This window comes from Rhinolophus sinicus, linkage group LG02 (assembly GCF_036562045.2).
Source record: "Rhinolophus sinicus isolate RSC01 linkage group LG02, ASM3656204v1, whole genome shotgun sequence".
NCBI classification, from domain to species: Eukaryota; Metazoa; Chordata; class Mammalia; order Chiroptera; family Rhinolophidae; genus Rhinolophus; species Rhinolophus sinicus.
In genome coordinates, this window is record NC_133752.1 from 197,751,801 (window position 1) to 197,775,312 (window position 23,512).

General features: G+C 58.0%; 2 long non-coding RNA genes across 2 annotated transcripts; one reads left to right on the forward strand and one right to left on the reverse strand.

Moving 5' to 3' along the window:
• Positions 1-7,146: 7,146 nt before the first annotated feature.
• LOC141570207 (uncharacterized) lies at positions 7,147-11,156 on the reverse strand. Its single transcript, XR_012494192.1, has 3 exons — positions 10,598-11,156; positions 8,880-9,102; positions 7,147-7,689 (listed from the first exon to the last, which is right to left on the reverse strand). It is a non-coding gene; the product is annotated as an uncharacterized LOC141570207 (long non-coding RNA).
• On the forward strand, positions 8,908-17,881 carry LOC141570205 (uncharacterized). Its single transcript, XR_012494189.1, has 2 exons — positions 8,908-9,016; positions 17,611-17,881. It is a non-coding gene; the product is annotated as an uncharacterized LOC141570205 (long non-coding RNA).
• The last annotated feature ends 5,631 nt before the right edge of the window (positions 17,882-23,512 follow it).

Here is a 23,512-nt window from a genome sequence, read left to right on the forward strand (position 1 = left end):
CCCTTTGAGCACAGGGCTGGCGGCCCCAGGTCCCAGAGGCATCCCTCAGCCCCCAGCCTAGTGGAGAGGCCCCCACAGGGCAGCCCCCTAGCAGGTGACGTGGGCCCCAGTCAGCAGCAGCGAGCACCATCCGGGGCCTGGCCCCTGAGGCCACCTCAGCCCTGAGGCCATCCCGGAGACCAGCAGTCGCCGTCTTCTCGTGCCTTGTCCCCTTAGTTTCGGGTAGCCCTTATTTGGGCTGTCCATCCTTGGGCTGACTGCCATCCAGATGTTCACCCACGTTTCTCCTGGAGGCCTTGGGCGCTCATGCTGGTGACTGCGGCAGGCCTGGCCCCATGACCTTAGCCTGGTGTTAACCCATCCATGCCTGAGCCTGTACCCAGGAGCACCCCTCGCGTCCATCCCCTGCCCCGGTGCCTGTGGGGCCTTGCACAGACCCTGATAAGGCACCACCTTCTCCAGCGGGGCCATCCCCTGTGAAAGACTACTGGAGGCTGGCTCTTGACACACTCATGGGCACACAGAACTGGACACCACCACAGTCCCCAAGTGCTCCCAGCCTGACAGGAGAACAGGAGACACGGACAGCCCTCTGACGGATCTGGGACAGGACACCAAAGGACAGCCTTCACCCAGCGAGGGGTCTGGAGGGGCCCCATGAGGCGGGGCCCGCTGAGCTGGGCACCTCGGCCACGTGCACAGGAGCCTGAGGCCTTGGCTGAGCCCTCCTCCCATTGCCCTGGCCCCTCCCACCGTGGTGAATGTCCCCAAGCCCCATCCCGAGCCTCCTGGCCTCACGCCCACAGCTCCCTACACATCCGTACCTGTTCTCAGCACTGGCCTTCCTGCCTTTGGGGTGCAGCTACTACGCTGGTGCTCAAGGGTTGTGGGAGCCCAGAACAGGGCCCCAAGAGGCAGGAACGGCTTCCCTATCAAGGGCCATCTGAGCTGGATCTTGATGGCTGTACAGGAGTTTGCAGCTGGAGACACAGAGGAAAGGCCTTCCCAGTGGAGCACCCATCGTCACCTCACCCATTGTCCTCTGGGGCTAGGGTGGGGACAAGCTTGGGCCCTAGCCACCTCCCCTTCCTCACCCTGTGGTCAGTGGCAGTCTGTCCACTTCTGTCTCCTGTACACTTCATTCCGTTCCCTCTCTCCATCCCAGCTCCCACCACCAGGCCTCAGGGCCTCTCGGAGTAGCCCCTCTGCCCTGCTGGGCACTCGGCCCCCCTGTACAGGCAGCCCTGCCATCACACCAGTGCACACCCTCACCTGGACCCCTCCCTGCCCCTTCCCACTTGTCATGGCTCTGACACACAGCCCCGTCCTCTGAATGCCCACAGCCAACTGTGACCTGAGGAGTTGGTCCAGCCTTTCCTCCTGGCACCTCCGCTGTGCCCGGCCTTGCAGTCAGAGCAGGCCCTGAGCTGCAGAGCTCATGGCCGGGTGGAGAGCAGCCGGAGACACACAGCAGCCACCTGTGTGGTTAGCACCATGGCATGGACAGCCCAGGGGCTGGGAGAGCCTTTGAAGAGCCCTGGGCCCAGCCCTGCAGTCAGGGGCAGCTTCCGGGAGGAGGTGACATCTGGTCAACCCTGTGTCTCACTACCTTCCAGCCAATCAACTTCCAGCCTCTCCTCTGCCGACTGGCCACCTCTAGAGATGGGGGTGTTGAAATCCACTCAAGAGGTGGGCCTGAGAGGTGTGGGGTGGGGCAGGGGCCACCCACTGTCTGGTCATCAGCAACCTGTGGAAGCAGTTGAGTCCTAAAAGAAACTGGACGGAGATGTCAATATAGGCAAAGCAGCTAGTTTGTTTTTGCCCCTCACTCAGCGCTGGGAGGCCCCGGAGGGTAGTGGGAAGGACCCCAGCTTCTAGGGCAAAAACCTCAATTTCCCTGTTTGGTAGGGTGCCCGTGAGGCTGTCAGGAGATGGTAGAGAGCTTAGCTCAGGGTGGGGCGCAGGATGGAAACCTGAGAATGGCTGGACAGCCGGTGGGCCGGACCTGAGCCCTGATCCACAGCTGGGCGCCTGGCGCCACCTGCTGCCGGGTACGGGGACTGGCTCCTGGCGCGGGCTGGGGAGGCTGGGAGGAGCGCAGGCTGGGCCCCACCCCCAGGAGTCAGCTCCTCCAGACCGAGCTCCCTCGCAGGAGACTACTGTCAGAGATGCGGGTGAGTAACACCTCAGCTCACCTCCGTGAGGGAGAGCCAGGGAGGGACCAGGACCATGGAGGTGGCCCCTGTGTCCCCAGGCATGCAGGATCCGGGCCTTCAAGGACACCTCCCAGCCAACGTGCACTATCTGCGGGAGAGAGGCCTACATGTCCCTGTCTCTCCTGGGAGGTGACTCATTAGAAACTCAAAAGGCTTCTCGGGTGTCCAGGGTGGGCCCTTTGAGAGGCCCAAGGGCCCTAAGGTCCACGGGGCCACCTCTGACCTTGGAACCCTCAGGAGGGATGGCCAAGCCAGTCCAGCCTTTAGACTCCACAGCCCAAGAGCTGAGCCAGGGCCACGTGGCACCAAGGGACAGGGCTGTCACCCAGAACCAGGGCTAGGGTGAGGTGGCAAAGGCCAGTATCTCGGGGCCCTCACTGTCGGGGCATGTGACAGGGCTGGCCTGTCCATTAGCACGGTGGGCACAAAGCTGGGGCCCACATATTGTCAGGGGCCCATGAAGCACTTTCAATTCCTTTGAAAATCCAGATGAATGTAATATTGAATATACATAGTAATGAATATATATGTAATATACTACATACAGTGAATTATATAGTAACACATAGTCTGGAATACATGACATCTGTAATAATGAACCCAGCCTGGATTATATTTGTCTTTTTCGCACCCAAGCCTAAAATACGTTGTGTAATCTGTTTTATGGAAGGACCCAAGGGGTCGGCTTGGGCCCCACCTGCAAGTACGGCCACCTTCCGGCTGCCCCAGAAGGTGTGCCCCTCCTCAGTTTGGGCCCGGCTCTGCGGTCGTCCCCCACAGTCCCCACTTTCCTGCCAGCTAGAGGGAGGCCTGGGCCATAGCCTTCTGGGTGCCCTGCCATCGGACTGTGCATTTCTCGACAGCGACACCATGTGGCAGCAGGAGGTGGTGGCACCCAGCCCTGCCCACACCTCTCCACTGGCCAGGGCAGGGGAGGCTGTGGAAGGGGATGACCCCTCCTGCGCTGGAAGCCTTGGTGTAAACAGTGGTGAGTCAGCCCCCACTGGTGATACCATCTGCCAGAACGGGGTCTCCTGCCCTCAGCACAATCCCAGAGGGACTGCTGTTCTGAGCCCATTTGATGGATGTGGACACCAGGGCTCAAAGAGATGCAATGACTTTCCCAAGGCCACACAGCAGGCCGGGGCAGCGCTGGGCTGGCATCCGGGTCTGTCCACCCCAGGGCCTTTAGCTGCCCTGCCTCCCCTGGCTGTCCGGGGTAGGGGAGGGGGATGGTCGTGCTGAGGGACGGGTGGAACTCGGATTCCTTCCCTGTGGCTGAGGACGTGGGCCAGGCCCAGGGCCCTCCCAGGTGCCCTGGCCGCCTGCTTTGCACCAGAGGGTCCACCTTAGCAGGAGAAAAGCTGCTGCTTGCACACCACATATCTGCCACCCAGACGCAGTGACTTGACCTGGGCTCAAAGGTGGAGGAGCCTGGTGAATCCTACACCTTCACCCTTCTCAAGTCCCAGCAGCCAGGCAGTGCCGTCCGGAGGGGCTGACCCCCTGTCCTCTCGGGCCTCAAACAGGAGAGGCCCTGTGCTGGAGAAGGCCCTTCTGGCCCTCCGCTCCCCCACAGCATGGGGCCGCACTGGACCTCCCCTTCAGTCTCCCCTGTCCTTCTATTTCCTGGGTCAACCCGAAGAAGTCCAGGGCACCTGGCACCCGAGTAAACCTGACCTGTCCCAGGGCATGCGACAGGGAGGCTGGAGCAGCTGGCCTGGGGCTGTGAGCTCAGGGCCCAGGCAGCAACTGGCCTGCAGGCAGTGAGGGCCTGGGGTGGGGAGGTGGGCAAGGAAGAGAGAGGAGGGAAGGAGAACCTGGGAGGAGAGGGGAGGAGCAGGGAAAGCCACTGCAGTGAGGGGGCCCTTTCTAGAAGGTGAGAAAATGGAGAGGGAGAGGGCAGGGGGAGCCAGTGGAGACACTTCCTCCAAGAGGTGCAATGAGGGGAAGGAAGGCCCATGGCGCTGCTGCTGGTGCTGGTCAGGTGGGGGTTCTCATGGGAGGAGGAGGCCCCCGCAGGAGGGTGCCCTGCGGCGCAGCCCTCGGGATGAGGTAGACAGCTGATGGAGCCCCCTGCCCAGCCACTTAGCTGTGCTCAGAGTGGTGTGGGGAGCAAAGCAGGTGGGGGCGCCAGTCCCAGGAGTGAGGAAGCCCATGTGTGGAGGTCATCAAGGGCCCAGCCACAGGGCCCACCACCCTGCCTAGCCAGAGGGGGCTGAGGCTTTGGGTAGCATCCTGCAGGCCCCCAGTGAGGCAGGGGAGTGGGGGAGGCATCCTGCAGGTGGCCTGTGGTCACCCCCAGATGGAGGCACCGCCCCCCCAGGGGCCCATGTGACACCAGGGAGGCCAGCCATCAGCTAGGCCCTCTGGCCCATAGATATTCACCCTAGCAGCCCCTGGAATGCCATGCAGGGGCCTGGGGTGTGGCAGAAGGAGCACAGGATCAGGAGACCACCCGACAGAAAGGGCCCAGCTCAGCCACATACCGGCTGTGTGACTGAGGGCAGGCCCCTGACCCTCTCTGAGGTGAGCCCGTCTCCTCACCCAGGCAGAGGACAAGACTGGCCCTCAGAGGGACTGTGGGCCCGTGGACAGCAGGCACAGGCTTGGCAAACTCTGGCCAGGGTGGGCAGAGCAGGCAGAGGTGGAAGACTGGGGAGACGAAACCCCAGCCAGCTGCTGCCCACCAACTGCCCACAGAACTGGGACTGTCACAGCGGCCTGTAGCCCAGCCTGGCCTGGCAGCTCAGCATTTGCCCAAGGTCTCTCCTCACATCCTGCCCCTGTGGGAGCCAGGCCTAGCTGGAGAGCAGCAGCGGGAGCAACAGCAGCGGGAACAACAGCAGGGTACCCAAGGGCCCAGGCCCGGCGGGGTCCCAGGACAGGGCGTAGAGCTGGGCAGTGAGCCATGTGCTCGGAGAAGGCCCCGAGGCAGGCTCAGGGATGATACGCAGTTCCTGGTGTTTCTGTTCCCAGGCACGGCTCTTGTCCTGGTGGTAGCCCGGCGGCCACTTTTCTGTCCCTCAGGTGCAGGGCAGGTGGTCAAGCAAGCGGGGCCTCAGGACTGGGCAGAGCCTGGGTCTGGTGTGAAGCCCAGACCTGGTCCCATGTACTCACGGTCGGGAGTGAGGGGGTGTCTCCTGATAGGGTCTCAGCCCGCAGCAGACTCTGCAAAGTGTGCTAGGGACAGCAGGGCAGGGCTTCGGCTTTGACGGGGTACACAGCCCCAGTGGCAGGGGACTGCTCAAGTCCATCTGTGACTTGAGTCCCTGCATGGCTGTACGGGGGTCCCCACATACCCTAAGCCATTTCAGCTGGGCTACCCGGCCAGGGCTCTGAGCACAAGAGAGAAAATGGGCACTGGCCTGGCCTCTGTCCCTGGTCTAGGCCTTGCCTCTCTGAGGGACCCGGAGAGTTCCTGACCTCTCTGTGGGCCTCAGTTTCTCTATGTGCACAATGAGGAGTCCAAACTTGAGGGACCACCTTCAGCTGCTTGCTCAGGATGAACCCCCTTAGGTCCAGACTCTGCTGCGAGGCCCAGGATGACCACCAGGTGGCGCCGGGAGCTCAAGGAAACAAGCAGCGAGGGCTGGGGGAGGGTGGCCATGTGGGCTCTGTCCTGCTTCCCAGCAGCCTGCTGGCTCCAGAGCACTGAGATGGGGGTATGCAAGTGTGCACCACCGCGGGATGCAGGGCCCTTCTCCCTCACGATGTCCCCTGGGTGGCTCTAGTGGCCGTGGAGGAGGGGCATAGGGGGACGTGGGACATCACACATTCCACGGGAGGACCACAGCCCTTTCCTCTCCCATGTACTGGACAGGGGTCTGACTACTGGGCTAGGGTCCAGCGCCAGTTTATCTGCCCTCACCCCCACTGTGTCATTGGGTCACATTACCTCTGCCTCTCAGCCTCAGTTTCCCCATCTGTAAAACAGAAAATAACCCTGCCCATTCCCTGGCTGGGTGAGGCTGGCCACCCCCTGCATGCAGCACTGTCCCCCTCTGCCCCCAGCCAACCCCATTGTGTGTCAACTCCTGCAGCCAGTGGGGCGGGGGTATCCCTAGCAGGGTCACCTTGCAAAGTGGAGAGTGCTGCCTAAACCAGATTGCGGAAGGCTGTGTAGCCTGAGGTCACACCAGCAGAGGCTGAGATGGCAGGAGAAGGGCAGAAGGCCCAGGATGAAAGCCCCGGTGTCCACCGCTTGCCAGGGGGCAGGAGGTCTGGGTGGGGGCCCCCCAGTGGTCTTATTTGATCCCAGAACAGATTTCCCATCCCCGTGCTCCAGATAGTGACACAGGCCCAGTGAGGTCAGGCTGTGTCCAGGGTCACACAGTGGTGTCCCTCGGGACAGCGACCTCCTTCACTCCCCTCTATGTCCTTTGAGCCAGACCATGGGAGTGGTGGCAGTAAACACTAATGGTTGTTACCAGCATGGTCACTGCTCAGTGGCCCTTGGTGGTCACCACTGTCCTTCAGCCTCAGGGAGCCCCACCCCCAAGGGAGTCCTGGGGGTATCACTCAGCAACAAGGAGTTTCCCCCCACAAAGCTCTGGGCTTACAAGGACAGACTAGTGGCAGGATGGGCAGGGAGCATAGAAATGGCGTGGGCAGGTGGACAGGTGCCATCTCTGGCAGGCGATGGGAGCCAGGCACACTCAGATGTGGGAGCCACAGTTTCTTCCCACCTGGCTGACCCTTGCCCCAGTGAGAAGCAAGCAGCGGGCAGTTGAGATTGCCCCATTGGCAGTGGGTTGGGGCAGCTGCCAGGCTGGCTCCAAGGGAAGACGGTGGGCGTGGGGAGAGCAGGATGGGAGCCGGGTGGGGAAGAGTTCATGGAAAGCTTCCTGAAACAGTTAAGTCCTGAGCTGGGTTTTGTAGGATGAGTAGGAGTTTGCCAGATGCAGAGTAGGAAAAGGAATGAAGCACCCACACTAACATTCTGTGACTATACATGTGTGTGTTGTGGGGGTAGTGGGGTTGCTACTGAAGGGGTGGGAGGGCGAGGGACTCTGTATGGGGGGCACCATGGACCATTCATGCCCAAAAAGGCAGCTCAGTTCTAGAGTCAGTCTCAGAATTAATAAGGGAGCTTTAGTTACAGGTGACAGAAACCCAAGCCCAACCACCTTAGGCCCAGAAGGGAATTTATTGGCTTATGTAACACACAAAGCAAAACAAAACAAGAAATCCAGGAATTAGACTTGCATCAGGCATGGTTGGATCGAAGGGTGTCCTTGGGACTCTGCCTCCCCATTTCTGCTGACTGTTGCCCTCCTTGTGACCCTCCCCCTGACCTGGCAGAAATGGGCATGCCTCCTCTCACCCCACGTCCCGCAGAAAGCTCTCCCCTTCCCCATGAGTCCTGAAAGAAGTTGTCGAGTTACCTGTGATTGGCTGTAGTTGGGACAAATGCTGTCCTGAACCTCTGTCTGTGGGTGCTCCCTGGCCCGGCTGGGGCTGGGTGGGGCTGCTGTAGGGAGAGGGGGGCAGATGGAAGAGGCAGCAGTTCCCCCGGCAGAGCCAGCTGCCGCTCCTGACCAGCACTGAGAGCAGTGGGGTTGAGCCCAGGTGCACAGGCTCTTGGCAGCCACCTTGAGCTGTGGAGGACTGAGGTGGCCCATGGCTGAGTCTGCTGGGACTTCTTCCCGTCTGTCCCCCTGAGCCAGTCTGAGTGCTCAGCTCTGTGTGGCTCCCTGTGTCCACCCTGGCCAGATGACTGGAAGGGGAGCAGCACCCTTCTAGGCCAAGCCAATGTGGACCTGGCAGTGACCTCGGGGGCAGACAGGGAGAGGGCATTAGCACTGGCCATCCTGCTACATTCCAGCCATGTGTGGCTCCGCGTGCCCCCCCGCCCCCAGGAGAGCTTCCAGCAGCCACCGGGGTGGCATGGTTAGTGTTTGCCCCATTCTGTAAACCAGAAGCCAGCGCACAGGGAGTTCTGTGACCCAGCCACAGGGAGCTTGGGGGCAGTGAGTTTGGACTGGCCAGCAGGACTAAGCTGCTGGGGTCTGAGCTGGGACCAGGCCCTGTGCTCATTCCTGTCCCTGCCCCTCGCCTCAGCCCCTCCTGGACAGGGCTAGCGGCCTACTGTAGATGGACACCTTCGCCAAGAGCCCACCCCCAGGAGCCAAAGGGCAGCATGGCACAGCCACCTTCCTCCCTATGCCGTCTGTGTCTGGAAGCAGACGGCGCGGCCCACCCCACCCAGGCTGAGTGCCCTGTCTGGGAAGGGCCAGGGCAGGTGGCAGCTGGCTCAAGCCCAGGAGGAGCCAACAGAATGTTCAACCTTGTTGACACTCACAGCAGGCGGGGGCAGAGGCCCCACAGTGTCAACCCAGACACCTCCCAGCGAGGCTCTCTCTGCTGCCCCAGCATCCATCCTGCATGGGGGGCCGCTCTCCCTGAGTCAGCTCAGGGTGTGGTGTCACCCATATTCTCTGCTCTGAGCCCCCAACTGGCAGGGGTCACAGTGCAGGGGTCTGAGTCAAACGTGGCGCCCCACCCAGCCCAACAGGCGACAAGAGGAAGTCTGTGCCTCAAGGGTTCAGAACACCCTGGGCCACCACCCCAGGAGAAAGGTCACGAGGTGCCCAGAGCCTGGCACAGGGCTCCCTCCCTGCTCAGGTGCTCCTCCCCACATCCCATGGCTCCTCCCCCTACCTTCAAATGTGACACCTCAGTGCCGCCATGCTGAGCGACATAACCAGTGAGTCTCAGAAGAGTTCCTTCCAGACAGTGAGACCCACATATACACAGATGAGAATCGCCACGGCAACAACGTGAGCTCCATGCTGCAGGTAGGAGGTGCCAGCTGTGGCACCTAGGCTGGAACCCTGTTCCTTTGTTCCCTGTGCCCAGCACAGAGTTGGTACTCAGTGAGCATCTATCAGACAGACAGACAAATGAGGTAACGTTTGAGTTGGGCTTTGAAGGATGAATAGGAGTTCATCAAGGGGAAGAAGAGAGACACATCCCAAGTGCAGGACACAGCATGAGCAAAGTCCCAGAGGCGGGCTAAACCTCTCTGTGTTCTGCTGCTGCGGAAAATGTTGAGGCCCCTCCGTGAGAAGCAAGAACTGGGGTCCTGGTCCACCAGGAGGCAGTGTCCACTGCTCCCTGCCCATGGCCTTGCTGGTGCTTCTAGCGCTCTGGCTGGCGCTGTGGCACAGACCCTGAGCCTCCCTCAGCCCCTGACATCCACACCTCACATCTCCCCTTCTTTCCCAGCACCAGTCCCCTCCTCAAGGAGGCGTCCCCGCCTCTGTCCACCCCAAGTACTGGCTGTTGGGGTTTCCTGCCCATGCTGCCATCCTGCCCCCCACGCCCCACCCTGGCCAGCCCATGTGACCCCCACTACAGACTTGACAGCACCCACTGGACAGATGACACCGCGACCAGGAAGGGTGCCAGGGTGACCCAAAGTGACACCTCCTTTGGGAGTGGGTCAAGTTGGGGTCCCCTGCCCCAAACCTGAGGCAACTCTGAGAGCAAGTTGCAGAGCCCCTTCAGGCTGGAGGCTGCACAGGGGCTGGACTGGGTTCCTCCATTGTTACAGGAAGAGGGGAGGAGGTGCCCCCTCCACGTTTATACGGCTGCAGTTCTGGTGCTAAATGCAGAAACGTGGCTTGGCCGAGTGCCGCGTTCAGCCTGGGCCAGCTCCCAGGCACAGCCGAGCTGCCCTGCCATGCCCCAGGGCCTAGGAATGCAGGTGGGACCTGGTCCTGTTGTGGGGCCTTGGAGGAGTGGTCAGCTCAGGAAGTTGGTGACCTTCCCAAGGGCAGACTGCCAGACTGTCTGCTGCCCTGTCCTCCCCTTCCTCCCCCAGGTCCCCTCCTTGGGCCAGCCTCTTGTCTCACAGGCTCGGGGCTCCCTGGGAGCTCAGCTCCCTGGGCCCCTCCTGTAGGCCTGGCTCAAATGGCACCTGCCCCATATCATCCTGCTTAATCTCAGGTTCTAGGTACTTCTGCTGTCCCCATTTCATAACCAGGAGATAGATGCCAGGCAAGGTCAACCCAAGGTCACAGAGTGGTGAGTGACAGAGCTGGGATTGGAAGTATCTGCCAGACCCTACCTATATGCTCACCCACCACACCCGACAGCTGCGCCGTGGGGACAGCTCCCATTTCACAGATGAGGAAACTGAGGCCTAGGAGGAGAAGAGGTCCCGAAGGTCACACACTGATTGGGAAGAGGACTCAATCTGTGGACTCAGAGTCAGCACTCCCTGCCCGCACACCCCACCCTCGGTGTCCGGTTTGTCTATCTGGCGTGAGTCAGGAGCATACAATCTTGTAGGGGAGACAGGCACCCAAATCGACAACATCATGGGATGGTAGCAGTTCATAGAGCACACGAGAGCTGTGGATTGTGCGCCTTACCTGATAGGGGGTCGGGAAAGCTTCCTGGGGGAGGGAAGTGTGTGGAGTCCACAAGAGATGGAGCACCTGGAGGGAGCAGGGCCTGGAAGCAAGAGATGGGTAGGTAGGCCGCGAAGGGCCTTGGGCACCCTTGGGTCCTTGAGGGCCACAGGGAGCCATTGGAGGGTTTAGTGGGTGAGTGACAAGATCAGGTTATGAAAGTTCATTCTGGCTTTCGTGTGGGTTCTGGATTGGAGGGTGTCAGAGCTGGAGTGGGGTGGGGGTGGGGTTTTCACCTGCTAGGTGCCCAGGAAGAAGGCGGGGGCAGGGCTGCACTCAGCCATATCCTGCACCCGCCATCCCTCCCTCGTCCTCAATCCCAGGGCTGGTAATGTGGGGGCCTCCAGGCCCACCCCCATTCCCACTGCTCTCCTGGGTCCAACCCCACAAGGCATTAGAGCTGGGGGCAGACTTGACTGTGAGGGAGTGGGCTCTCCCAGCCCACACCCCAGATGACCAGACACAAGAGCAGCCAGCAGCGTCCCGCTCCTGAGGGTGCTGGCAGCTTTCAGGGACCGACATTTCACTGGGAGGGCACAGGACAGGGTCACTTCTGCTAGGGCATGGAACACAGTCCCGAGGGCAGGCTTCTCGGAAGCTTGGGCAGAGGGAGGTGGGTACAGCAGGCAGGGGAGTGAGCGGGCGTGTTTGAGGTTCCAGAGCACCAGGTGCTGTGCTCAGTGTGGACCATGGAAGGAGGGCAAGTGTCAGGCAGGGCGGCCTGGGAGGTGGTGCTGCGGCTCAGGAGAGGCTGGAGGCTGTGGGAGCGGCTGAGGGAACAGGATGGAGACATCTGCGGGCCACGGAGGTGAGGGGGTCGTGTGGGGAGGAGTAACCCAGAACCACACCTGCCATCACGGGACATCCCCTGAGCCCGCCCTGCGGCCCCCAGGCCTATTTCAGGAGCTAGGTACACAGTGCTGGGTGACACCAGAAGGCATGGCAGGGAAGTCCCTAAGCTCATGGAAAAGCAGATGAGAGGGAGTCAGGGGCACGTGGTTTGAGGGCCCAGAGGCTTCTAGAAGTAGGGAGCCACAGGAGTGCGGTTTTTGGGGCCAGGCCGAGATTTGGGAGGCACTGTGGCAGGAGCTGAAGGTGTGAAGTAGCCGGGTGGCTGGGGTGGCCCTGGTTCACAACAGGCTGGGAAGGTGAGTCGGGGGCTCCGCCAGCATCTGGACAGGGGGTGTGGGGACAGAGTCCCAGAGAGCAGTTTCCAGGCTCTCAGCCTCACACAGAAAGGTGCTCGCTTGGGTAGTAGATGGCCATCAGCTGTGACTAATTGGCCATTAGCTGTAACCAGTTAGCCATTAGGCACTGATAAAACTGCCGTGGCTATGTTGGTTGGTTGGTTGGCAGAGAAGCAGACAGCGGGTTGCGGATCGTGTGGCTCCTGCTTCCTGTGTCTCCAACCCAGCCGCCAGCGAGACTATAGTGGTATGACTCCCCTATCTATGGCTCTGTGGGTGTTCCTTTTTGGCCTCACCATATCCTGCAATCTCGTGCGGGGAGCGGGAGCTGAGACCCCGCATGACACCCTGCATGACAGGGGTGTCTGGCACTTGAGACCCCAGGTCTCAAGTAGGATCCAGACCCCTGGGCAGCTGGGTGGCCCACAGCTACCCCCACTGGACAGCGAGGTTTGCACGTCCTCAGCTCTGGCCTCAGCCGCGGTCACCTGTGAAGCTGCTTACAGAGACCCAGGGCTCCGCACGGCTCAGAGGGGGCTCAGCCCCAACCTGGAATCTCATCTGGCAGTGCAACTGTCTGCACTACTGGCCAGTGCCACGGGCAGTAGTCGTTTATCTGACCACAACTGGGATGGACTCCTGGAGACACTCAGGGTCAGAGGAACAGCGAGCTGGGGAGGTGATAGGGGCAGGTCGTCACGGTCACTGCCATCCCCTGGAGCTTCCAGGTCAGAGGGCCTCACTCAGTGGCTGTGTGACGTGGCCCCGAGAGTCCGAAGGCCAGGCTAAGGTCACACCACAGTCGGGAGCAGCCAGGACCTGAAGCCACTCTTTATTCCCACACTGAGCCCTCTCCCCTGCAGCAGGCTGGGTGTCCAGGACCAGGTCGGCCTGAGGCTGATTCTCTGTGGTTCAGTAAAAGCAGCTCCCCGGGGGGGGGGGGGGGGGTTGGGCAGATGGAGGGGCAGGTGGCCAGTGTGCTGAGGGCTCCCCCACCTCCGTCTAGCAGACAGACCATGAGCTCTGGTTCCCCTGAGAGGCAGCTGCCTGGCAGGGTGGCTCCTGGCAGATTGGGGTGTCTGAGCACTGGTCCCCAGGGGAAGGTGTGACTTCAGCTCACCCTCATAGGCCTCCTGCCCCACAGAGAGTACTGCCACCTCAGTCCACTGGGCAGCACCCCCAGCCTGGCTTCTGGGTCATAGGTCTCAATGGGCCCTGAGGGCTGATGTCAACCCATCCTTGGGGCCCCACTACTCCCAGGGAGGTTTCAGGTGAGCTCACAGAGGTGAGACCCCCAGCAACAGCTCAGCTCCTCCCTCCCACCTCCCACTCTTCACCCTTGACTTGCTCCTCCCCCCTCCTTCCAGGGCAAAGGGCCTGGCACCCTCTAGATGTCATGTTGCCCTCGCCCCATGGCCCTGTCCTTCTAACACCCCTCTCAGAGCCACAAGCGCCTCCTCCCAGCCCAGCCCTGCATGGTGTATAGGCTGAGACTGGTCCCTGAGCCCCTGCCCCTGCCTCCCTCCCACCTCCTGAGGGGCAGGGCTGCACAGTGCTTGGGCGCCTGGACTTGGTACCTGCATCCCTGGTTCAAATCCCAGCTCAACCCGTGCTAATTCTGTGGCATCTCTCTGCCTCAGTTTCCTCACCTGGAGAGTGGGGATCACTGGTACCATCTGTAGGGCCAGGTAAGGATTGAATGAGTTGGTTCTTATAAAGCCTGCTTGGGGCTCTCCTCAGACCCTCCCCCTCCATCCCCCAGGCCTTTGCTGGTTGTACTCTGCCTAGAGCACCCCTTGTCCCCGGCTTCTCGGTGGCCCCATTCCCCTACAGTCTTCACCTAGGTCCCATAAAACCAAAAGTTGGCATGGCATGCCAACTCCCTTCACAGCTGTCCCCGCCCCCCCCCCAGGCCCCCAGGCCTCTGCTCCTGTGGCCCACAGAATGACCTCTTCTACACCCCAGCCCCTGACCGCCCAGGCAAGGCCTCAGTGCACTCACTCATGGGGTCAGGGCCAAGGTCGGGCTCACCTCCCTCCTCCCCCCTCCTCCCTGTGTCCTCCCTCCCCCACTCCTCCCTGCATGCTCGGTGCCCCTACAATGCCCCTGCCAGGAGGCCTCGGAGACACCTTAGAATAGGAGACGCTCCTACAGCAACAGGAAGACTCAGGGACTTTTTGACAGCACAGCAATAGGATCAGAGGTGCTTTTAGAGGAGGGGTTTGAGGGACAGGGGAGCGCAGCTGGGGGCTGTTTGGAGAGCAGGTGGTGGCTCTGTGCTGAGGGCGAGAGAGGTGGAGGTGGTGAGAGATGCTGGAGCTGGTGATGGGTGTGGAGGGACAGAGGGGTGTGGGGTGTCAAGGCCACCTCCCAATGTCCATCTGGCTTAGACAGAACTGGCTGGCAGATGGCACCGTTGGCCAAGCTGGGGAGCACTGGAAAGCATCAGCTTCAGGGCAATTTGGGGGGCTCCTGTGAGGCACCTCTGATGGCAGCTCGGGAAGGAGACAGATCTGGGCTGCAGACAGAGCAGGAGGCACTGCCTCCTGGGGGTTCCTGGAGCCAGACAGGGGCTGGGGGTTACCAGAAGGAAAAGGGCCACCCAGGCAGAACTGGGAGCAACAGGGGACAGCACTTAGGGCCTGAGCAGAGACCAAGACACCTAGTGACAAGTCTGGAGGAGGAGGCCAGAGAGGCCAGTGTCCAGAGTGAGGAGGGAGAGGCCAAGTGCATCCCAAACATGCATGTGGGACAATCGCAGTATCGTGGGACAGAACGGACACCCCCTGAGGCACTTCTGAGACAGCAGGAGCCCAGGCGGGCTCTGGCCGGCAGGCCACCCACACCGCCTGCCCCAGCCTTCTCCCAGAAGCTGCTTCCAAATTCCCAGGCAGCCCATGGGCCTGGTGACAGGGCTCAGACCAGGGAAGGAAAAAGATCAATTCTCTGTGTCCCACACACTGCTGCCCCTTTCCCACAACTTGTAACAATTCTACCTTTGTTCCTGGTAAAGCAAATGGTAGAGGAACCGATGCTATTCGAATTACGGTCAAGCCTCAAAAAGAAGTCCCAGAGCCCCGGGGAGGGTGCCAGGCAGCAAGCTCAGTGGTGATGGAGGCAAATCAGCAGGACAGCCCCCCCGACACACACACACACACACACACACACACACACACACACACACAGGCTGGCCTGGAGCAGGCTGGCCGGCACCCTCAGTGTGGGGACATGTCCACGTACAGCGGGAGGATGGCACTCCCCCAAGGACAGTGCTGCCTCTGGCTTTAGGTCAGGCTTGGAACCAAACACACGGCAAGATGCCCTCAAGTGAGAAAGGTTGGGAAATGAGCAATGGAGTCAGTCAAAAGTGCTGGCAGCAGTGTCCTGGGAAGTGTCCTACCCTGCTGACCTTGACTTTGCTGAGTGCAAGGAGCCAAAGCTTCCCCGGTCTGAGCAGACTGGGTGGGTAGAGGGCAGGCCCAGGCCCAGGCCGGCAGCTTTCACTAGGCCTGTCTTTGCATCCACCTCTCCTGCCACCTCGAATCTCCACGGCCCTCTGGATTGACCGAGGGAGTAAACAAAAAACTCACATGTGTGTGCGTACACACAGACAAGAACACACACACACAGGCTCACACACACAGATGTGCATGTCCACTGTATACAGGCATGTGCACACACACAAATGCATATGCACACACACACGTGTGTACATGCATGCACACATGCATGGAGGCGTGCGACCACAGCTGTGCACACAGATGCACATGTGCACACACATGCACAGGTATTAGCACACAGGCGTGCGTCCACATACTCACTTGGTGACACACAAATGCACACATGTGCGTACACAGTCACATGCGTGCACGTGCACACACATGCATACCTGCTCGTGCACATATGCATACACAAGCATATGCATACGTACACATTCTCGCACACATATACCAGCCCTGAGCTGAGAGTTGGGGAACATCGCCTCCACTCCCCATGTGACTGGCCTGTGTGGAGTCCGGGGCTCTCCCAACCTCATCTTTGCCTTCTGCTGGATGCGGAAATAGAGCCGTAGTCTTGGAGGGCTCCTGGCTCTCTCCCGTGGGCAGCAAACGCTCAGTCGAAGGCCAGGCACGCAGCCGAGGGACTAGCTGGCTCTGGTGCAGTCCCAAGGGCAGCTCCCGGAGAGGGGCGCAGGTTGAGCCCTGGCAGTGGCCACCTCCCACCCTGGGGGTTGGCTGTGCCCCCTGCACAAATGGGAATAATTTGCTCAAGGTCACAGCCTGCTGAGGCCAATGTTCTTTTGTTTTGCTTTTTTTGTTTTGAAATAACCCTTACATCGTATATGTGAACAGAGAAAAATGGAGGCTTTGAGGCAGCCAGAGAAGAGAAATTCTGATGCTGTCTCTTCTCCACCCCCCACCCACCACTCCCAGTTGGGGGATGACTCATTATCCAACAAGGGTACATTCAGCATCTGTGACTCCCCAGTGACGTGGGAGGAGACAACACTGAAGGAAACGCAAGTCTGCCTGCTTGTAAACCAGTTAAATCCAAGGAAAAGCCTTTTGTGGCCACAGCGGCCTAGGTCACCTCCATGCCTTCCCATCACCCCCTCCCAGGCTGTGCCCAGCACTCTCTGAGTGTGGATGTAACACACACTGCACTCAGGAAGGTGTGACAGACCGATGGGTGGGTGTCCTGCCCACTGATCTAAGTGGTCAGCCCCCCCCTCAGCTACATGGGCCATGGTCAGGGGAGGTTCCAGAAACATTGCTCTTGCCCACATCACTTGGCTGTGGCCAGAGGTGTGGAAACAGCAGTGAACCAGGAGGCAGCAGCCTGGCAGCAGCTGGACCACCCTGGCGGGCTGTCCTTCTCTGGGCCTCCATCTCGTGCCCACAGTGGGCATCTCCCTGGGGCTTGCTGCTGCCCTGCCACCCCGGAGCCTTCCCAGGTCCTCAGGAAGCTCCTCGGGTCAAGGTAGGAGGGGGTGGCCAGGTCCACGGGCTTGGGGCACAGGCTGGCCGTCCCGACCCAGCTGCACGTTAACCGTTCAGATCAGCCCCAGGCAGGGTGTTGAGGACGCTGCCCGGTGACCTGTCAAGACGGCTGCAAAGGCCAAAGTGCCCTTTAAGAGCGTGAATTTTATCACATGTGAATATACTGCAGTAAAGCTGTTATATTAAAAAGGAAAAGAAACACCCACCTGTTGAATGTTGGTTCAGTATCAAAGAATATCCACAACTACCCGAAACCACCATTAAATGCTCCTTCCCTCTCCCACTTACTGTTTGTGGGAGGCTAGGTTTTCTTCACAGATGTCGGCAAAAACGACATTTTGCAGCCGAGTGATCCCAGAAGCAGACATGAGAATCCAGGGACGATCTTTTAAACCAGACACTGTAGAGATTTACAAAAAAGTTTTTAAAGATTGGGGGGGGGGGCTTTGAATCCTATAATCATTTTCACAAATGTGTTAAATATGTTAACATGTGAAGGACTTGCTATTGTTATTTTTACATGAATTCATAACCAAAGTTTTTGTTTTAAGTTTTAATTTCTAATACTGGAAATGTTGACAGGTGTAGCCCACGTAAAACATTTTGGGGTTCTCACTAGCTTTTAAGAGCATAAAGGAGTCACGAAACCGGAGTATTGGAGCATCACTGTTTTCCACAACCATAGCATAATGGTTAAAATCAGGGCGTTAACAGAGACGTGACAGTAAACAGTAAACTACAGATTGCGTTCTGATTTCACCAAATTTTCCCCAAATCTCTTTTCTAGCAACTTAAAATCCTGAAGGTGAAGTGGAAAAGTTAGTGTTTAGCGAGGACTGCATTTCACTCTGAAAAGATGAAAGAGATTCTGTCGACGGACGGCAGTGACGGTGACACAACAATGTGAGTGTACGTTATGCCACTGAAACGTATACTGAAAATGGTAAAGTGATGTTAAGTATATTTTACCCCTGTAAAACATTACTAGGTTAAAAAATAAAGTTTAATTAAACATAGTGAATAACGTATGTATCATAATAAAAACAAGCAAAATTACAGGGTGCATATGTAATATATTTCATTATAAAATAATATTGCAGTATAAACAAAGCAATCACTAGAGAAAGTCTTCCACACAAAATAGCTGGGCATTATTAAACCTGAACGTGTAGGAGGTAAAAAAGCAAAAAAAATTGTAATTAAAAAAAAAAATTCATCATTTCTGTGGTTGTTATTGTTATTATCTCAGATAAGATCCTCATCCTCAAGAAGCTTCTGGTCTAGTGAGGGAGATGGGCTAGTAAACAGACAAACATAACCCAAGGGAATCAGCAGAGGCACCGGGGCTGCGGGAGCACGAAAGAGGAACACAGCCTGGAGAGAAGAGATCAGGGAGGTCTTCCTGGAGGAGGTGGTGCCTGCAGTAGTCCTTAAAGGAAAAACAGAAGTGAGATGCTTTGCAGAAGGAAAACCAAGTGTGATACAGTGGATTACAAGTGGAGAGGCTGGAGAGAGAGGTGGAGCTGTAACCCTGGCCACCCCAGCTATCAGGTCCAGGGGCTCTGCCCAAATCTAGCAGTGCAGAGATGTGGCGAGAGGGTAGGCTGTGCAGGTGGGCCAGACCCTGGTGGCTGGTGGATAAGGGAAGTGAGACATGAGGGCCCAGCCAAAGGGGTGTGGTGGGTGGAGTGGGGGCAGAGTCAGGGCCTGTAGCCTCTTGACTGGGCCACGTTGACTTTTGTTACCTCTGACCCTGACAGTGAGCCTCCAAGGGTGGCTTTAGTTCTCCCGAGGAGGAAGCTGAGAAGCTGAGAGGTGAGATGATTAGCCAACTTCACCCAGCAGAGCAGGATTAGAGCTGACTCAGCTTGACTTTGCTCTGAACGGGGACAGGGAGCCTCTCTCAGGGGTGAGCCCTGTGTGTCACCCACATCTTCCTGAGTCTTCATTTCAGGGCCTGTGCCTGGCTCCAGGGACCCAGCGAGGATTCCATTGGGTCTTGCCCTTAAGAAACCTCCCAGTCCAGAAATTTCCAGTTGGACCTCAGGTCCCACCGAGAGGCCCCTCCCCAGCCAATGTCTCGGGCTCCCTTCCAAAGGGGGCAGAAGCAACTATGCCAGGAGGCCCAGGGCCCGCTGGGAACTGGCCGTCTGTTTCCCTAGCATCCTGGTGAATGTGTGGAGGACGCCTAGGGCAGCCGGCCCTGGCTTCCCTCTGTCCTGTGAATTTACCAAAGCATTTCCACCTTGTACGTCTTCCTCTTATCCGATGATCTATCACCTCTGCTGGTTTCCAGCAGGAAGCCAGAGAACATTTTTAGCCCAAAGCAGCAGGGGGGACTAGGAGAGTCACTGGGAGAGCAAGCAGTGGGTGGGAAGGCACAGAGTGTCCCCTCCCCCAGGTGGTGTTGGGATGGGACACCGAGTGGTCCGTCTACTGTTTTTTCCGAAGGCAGAGGTGGGTGACTTTCAGCTGACCTGCCTTGGCCTGGGAGGTCCCGGCAGAGAAAGGGAGCTGAATTCCACAGGGCCAGGAGTTTGGAGGCCGATCCCAGGCCTGAATGAATTTCCAAAGCACAGAGCACGAGACACTGATCGTAATTCACTACAAGTGCTCAGCTGGGATAGTCATGTGTCTGCTTCCCCCAGCGAGGAAGGAAAACAAAATGCTTCCCTCGTGGGCACTGGCAGCTGGCTTCTGGGGCATGTCACAGTCACACCCCCAAGCACAACTCAGAAACCAAGCTGGCAGGGGACATTTGAGATCAGCCAGCCCAGACTCTCAGTTTACAGTCGGAAAGGACGCAGGGCGGTCGTGACTGTCCAAGGTCACTGAGCCCGGGAGGGGAGTGGTGGGCACAGTGGAAAAAGTGAGGACACGTGAGTTAGGCCGTCAGGCACCAGGCCGGCCCAGGCCTGCAGCAGTAATATGCAACTCAGAGCGATGGCCAGCCTCTAGCCTCAGTTTCCACAACTGGGAGCAGAGGGAGGACCAGCTGCCTGCAGGGCTGCTCCAGGCTGAGTGGCGCTGAGTACCAAGTGCCCGGTGCACAGTGGGCAGCCAGGCCAGGAGGAGTTCCAGGAAAAGGAGCAGTGACCCACTTTCCTCTCCCTTAAGGGATGGAAAACATCCCTGAGTAGTGACCACCTTCCGCCCCCCACCCCCCACCCCATGCCAGGCGAGGTGGGGACACTCAGAACATAAGGGACAGGCCAAGTCTTTGAGCTGCTTAGCATCTGAACCTGACTATAAGAAAGCAAGTGGAACATAAATATCATCGATGACTGAAGTATTGAATTAAGCTTCTATGCCCAGTCATGGCAGGCTAGGTTATTTGGACCGACTCTCTTTGGAAACAAGTAAAAATTTTGAATTAAAAAATCACTTTAAAAAATCATATTAAAAGCCGCAAAGAGTAGCCAGAAGAGTGGAGAACCTATGGGCCTGGTTCGTTTGGGGAGAGCAGGAATCTGGAGTTGGCACTGCAGCCATGTTTGCCCTGAGGGTCCTTGTCAATCTGGAGAGGTTGAGCCTTGACCTTGGAGGGGAGGGGATGTGAGGACAGAAGTCAAGGTATGAGGCGTCTGAAAGGAGACTTCCCTCAGATTAGGTCAGAGGCCCAAAAGGCCACCCCAGGGAGCTGGGAAAAGGGGGTGTGACTGTGCAGAAGCCCAGAGCTCAAGCTTGCCGTCCTGGAGGGAGTTGGCGCTGGGGTGGCTGGGTGGTGAAACGGGAGTCACTCTTGGAAAGTGCCAGCTCAGTCCTTGGCACCTACTTAGCCATCACTTGATTTTTTTTTTTTTGGCGGGGGGTTGTTTTAAAATTAAATTCAGCCCTAGGACTTGCCAAGATGTGTTGATTTAATTTCGTGCTTCCACCTGGAGAAAATGAAGTGACACGTTTACAGTCCCCAGTCTGTCTTTCCCACAAGCCATCCAAGAACCGTGTTTTCCAGGGTGCCGGCTCCTTGTCCATCTGCCCCATGCCACCTTCACCTTCTAGAGAATGTTCCAGTGTCCTGTTCCAATGTCAACTGCCTTCCCACTCCGCGGAATTCAGTTTTGTTCCTGCCTCTAGCCAGCTCCCTCCCCTGCACACCTCGGGCTCCCAGGCAGAGGGAACCTCTTCCCCTGGCCGGCCTGTGTGCCAGGAGGCAGCCTGTCGCCTCCAGGGAGCCAGGACCCCGAGTGGGCAGCACCCCTGCCAGCTCCCGAGGCAGCCGCCCACACCCTGCTCCCTCGCTTGTCAAAGATCAAGATTAGGTCCCCAGTCACGCAGGACTTTCTATGTCATGCTGCAGGTCCCAACAAGAGCTGAAGTGTTGACTTGAAAGTCAATATCGTAAGTAAATCTGGAGGACAGCTGAAATGGAAAGATTGGGAAACTGTCAGGAGGCCTTTGCAACGTGCTCTGTGCTCCTCAGCCAACAGCTCATCTGGGCCAGCGGGTCCTGGACTTTGAGCTGTAGAAACAAACATTTTAAACAGCTTTGGGGACCAACATGGGGGCTGCCGACCCCTATCAACTATGATTAACACTTCATCTAAGGCATTTTTATTAAGAAAGGGCATGTTCAACAGCAAAAGAATGAGAAGGACACACTCTCAGGGAGAAAGAGGGCATTTCTTTACATGGACGAGAGGAAGCTTCGCAGAAACCTTGCCACAAAGTCCCTGCTTCTTTCCCTTGTTTTGCCGCAGACCAGGGACATTTTGTTAAACATGGCCTGTCCTTTCGAGGGACTGGGGAGCACAGTCAAAGCCCTCATTTTAGTGAAAGTCAAGGCCTGGAGATGGTGAGAGAACACCTCGTCCATTCACTTGCACGTTGACGGAGCCTATTCCAGATGCGGGGACAGAGCTGGATGAAGCTGCCCCACTGTTACAGAGCTGCCAGCCGGGCCGGGGCCTGCAGGCTGCTCAGGCTTAAGTTCGGCTCTCTCGACTGGCTGGCGGGACTCTTCTGTAAAAGGCAGATACCAGAGTCAACCTGAGGCCCATGTGAGGAAGTACAAAACAGGCACCTAGCCTGGTGTCGAGGCAGTTCCAGAGCTCAACCAGAGGCGAGCCAGGCAGGGGAATGGCCAGTGTAAAGACAGTGCTGAACTAGACAAACGCTGAAATGGAGGTGGTGGCAAGACGGTGGCTTTGCGGTGGAATGGAGGCCAAGCAGGCTTCCTGGAGGAGGTGACCCATGGCAGAGCCCTTGGTCATGTCTCAAATATGACCCACCTATCAGATCCTGTTCCTGCACTTCTTCTATGCTCCCCCCTATTTCTCACCCCTATGGAGGTAAGTAGCATTGCTGCCCCATTTGACAGATGAGGAAGTTGAGGTAGGAGGTCAACTCATTTGTCCAAGGTCATAGCATGAATAAGAGGGAAGGCAAGGTTTTCAAGCCAGATCTGTTTGATTTTAAACCCCAGGCTGTCACTAATTTCAGGAAGGAATTGGGGGGAGGGTGTCCGAGGCAGAGGCAGTAATATGTGTGTACACCTGCATTTACTATGCATTTGTGGGTCAATACACCATGTTGTATCTCTGCATCCTCCCCAAGACCTTGCCCACCCACACAGGGCCGTTCATGGTGGGGACCCTGGACTGTGTCATGTCATTGTGAACCACACCTCCGCGCAGAGCTGAATGTCCCTTATTGACCAAACTCACTATCCAACACTTTACAGTGGGACTGTCACCTACCAGGTCGCACAGCTCCTAATGGTCCAAGCCTGTGCTCTGAACTGGACAAAATACAAGCTGACCCAGCCCCTGTCCGCCTGTCCTTAAGCCAACTGAGGATGGGATAGCGTGTGCTGACGAGGAGGGTCTGACTCTTGAGAGGGACAGGGGACAGGGGGCGGTATGGCTGCGTGTGGCTTCCCTTGGGTATCTCAAGAGTGACAGAGACAGCTGTCAGAGCCAGAGGTCCATGTCAAGGTGAAGCCTACAGCAAACCCAGTCTATAAACTCTGGCCAGGGACAGGTTAACTGCCGAAGGGGTTGAGTGTCCATCACAGCAACAGTCGCTGGGTCTGTAGGTTCCAGGTCTTGCAGACCTGGAGTTAGTGCATAGCTTTTCTCACCACCTCTGCTTCAGTAGTAAGGAATGCTTAATGTGTGTCACTTACTATTTGTTACTAATCTGATGGAATCAAGCTATACTCCCCACCAGGGCACAAGTTGCTGCTGCCTGGCGGGGGCCCTGCCGACCTCTACGCACCTTGTGCCACTTCCACTCTCTTACCCCTTGTGCATGGGCCTCTCTCTGACCAAGGCTGATCCTTAACACCCTGTTCCTGGGTCTGCCAGAGATGACTAGGGTACCAGGCCAGGAGAGCATGTGCTTCTGGACCAGACAACTACCCCTGGGCGTGCCTGGGGCAGGTGGGGATGGCAGTGTGGGGTTGGACTCTAGGAGTCCAGTTCTTGCTCCCTCTTGGAGACCTCGACCAAGTGATGTCGTTCCTGGCCCGCAGTTTCCTCATCTGTAAAATAAGGATGAACCCAGCTGCTTTGTGGGATCATTTTTAAGTTCCATGTAAAGTAACAAGACTTCAGTACCGTGAGGTTTTGCCACCATTACTAGGATGGCAGCCGTGCACATGCTCATGGTGGGCAGAGGCCCAGCCGTGGGCCAGGGAGCAGCTCTGTACTCACCGACAGTGAACTCTCCCTTTCTCAGTCTGTGTC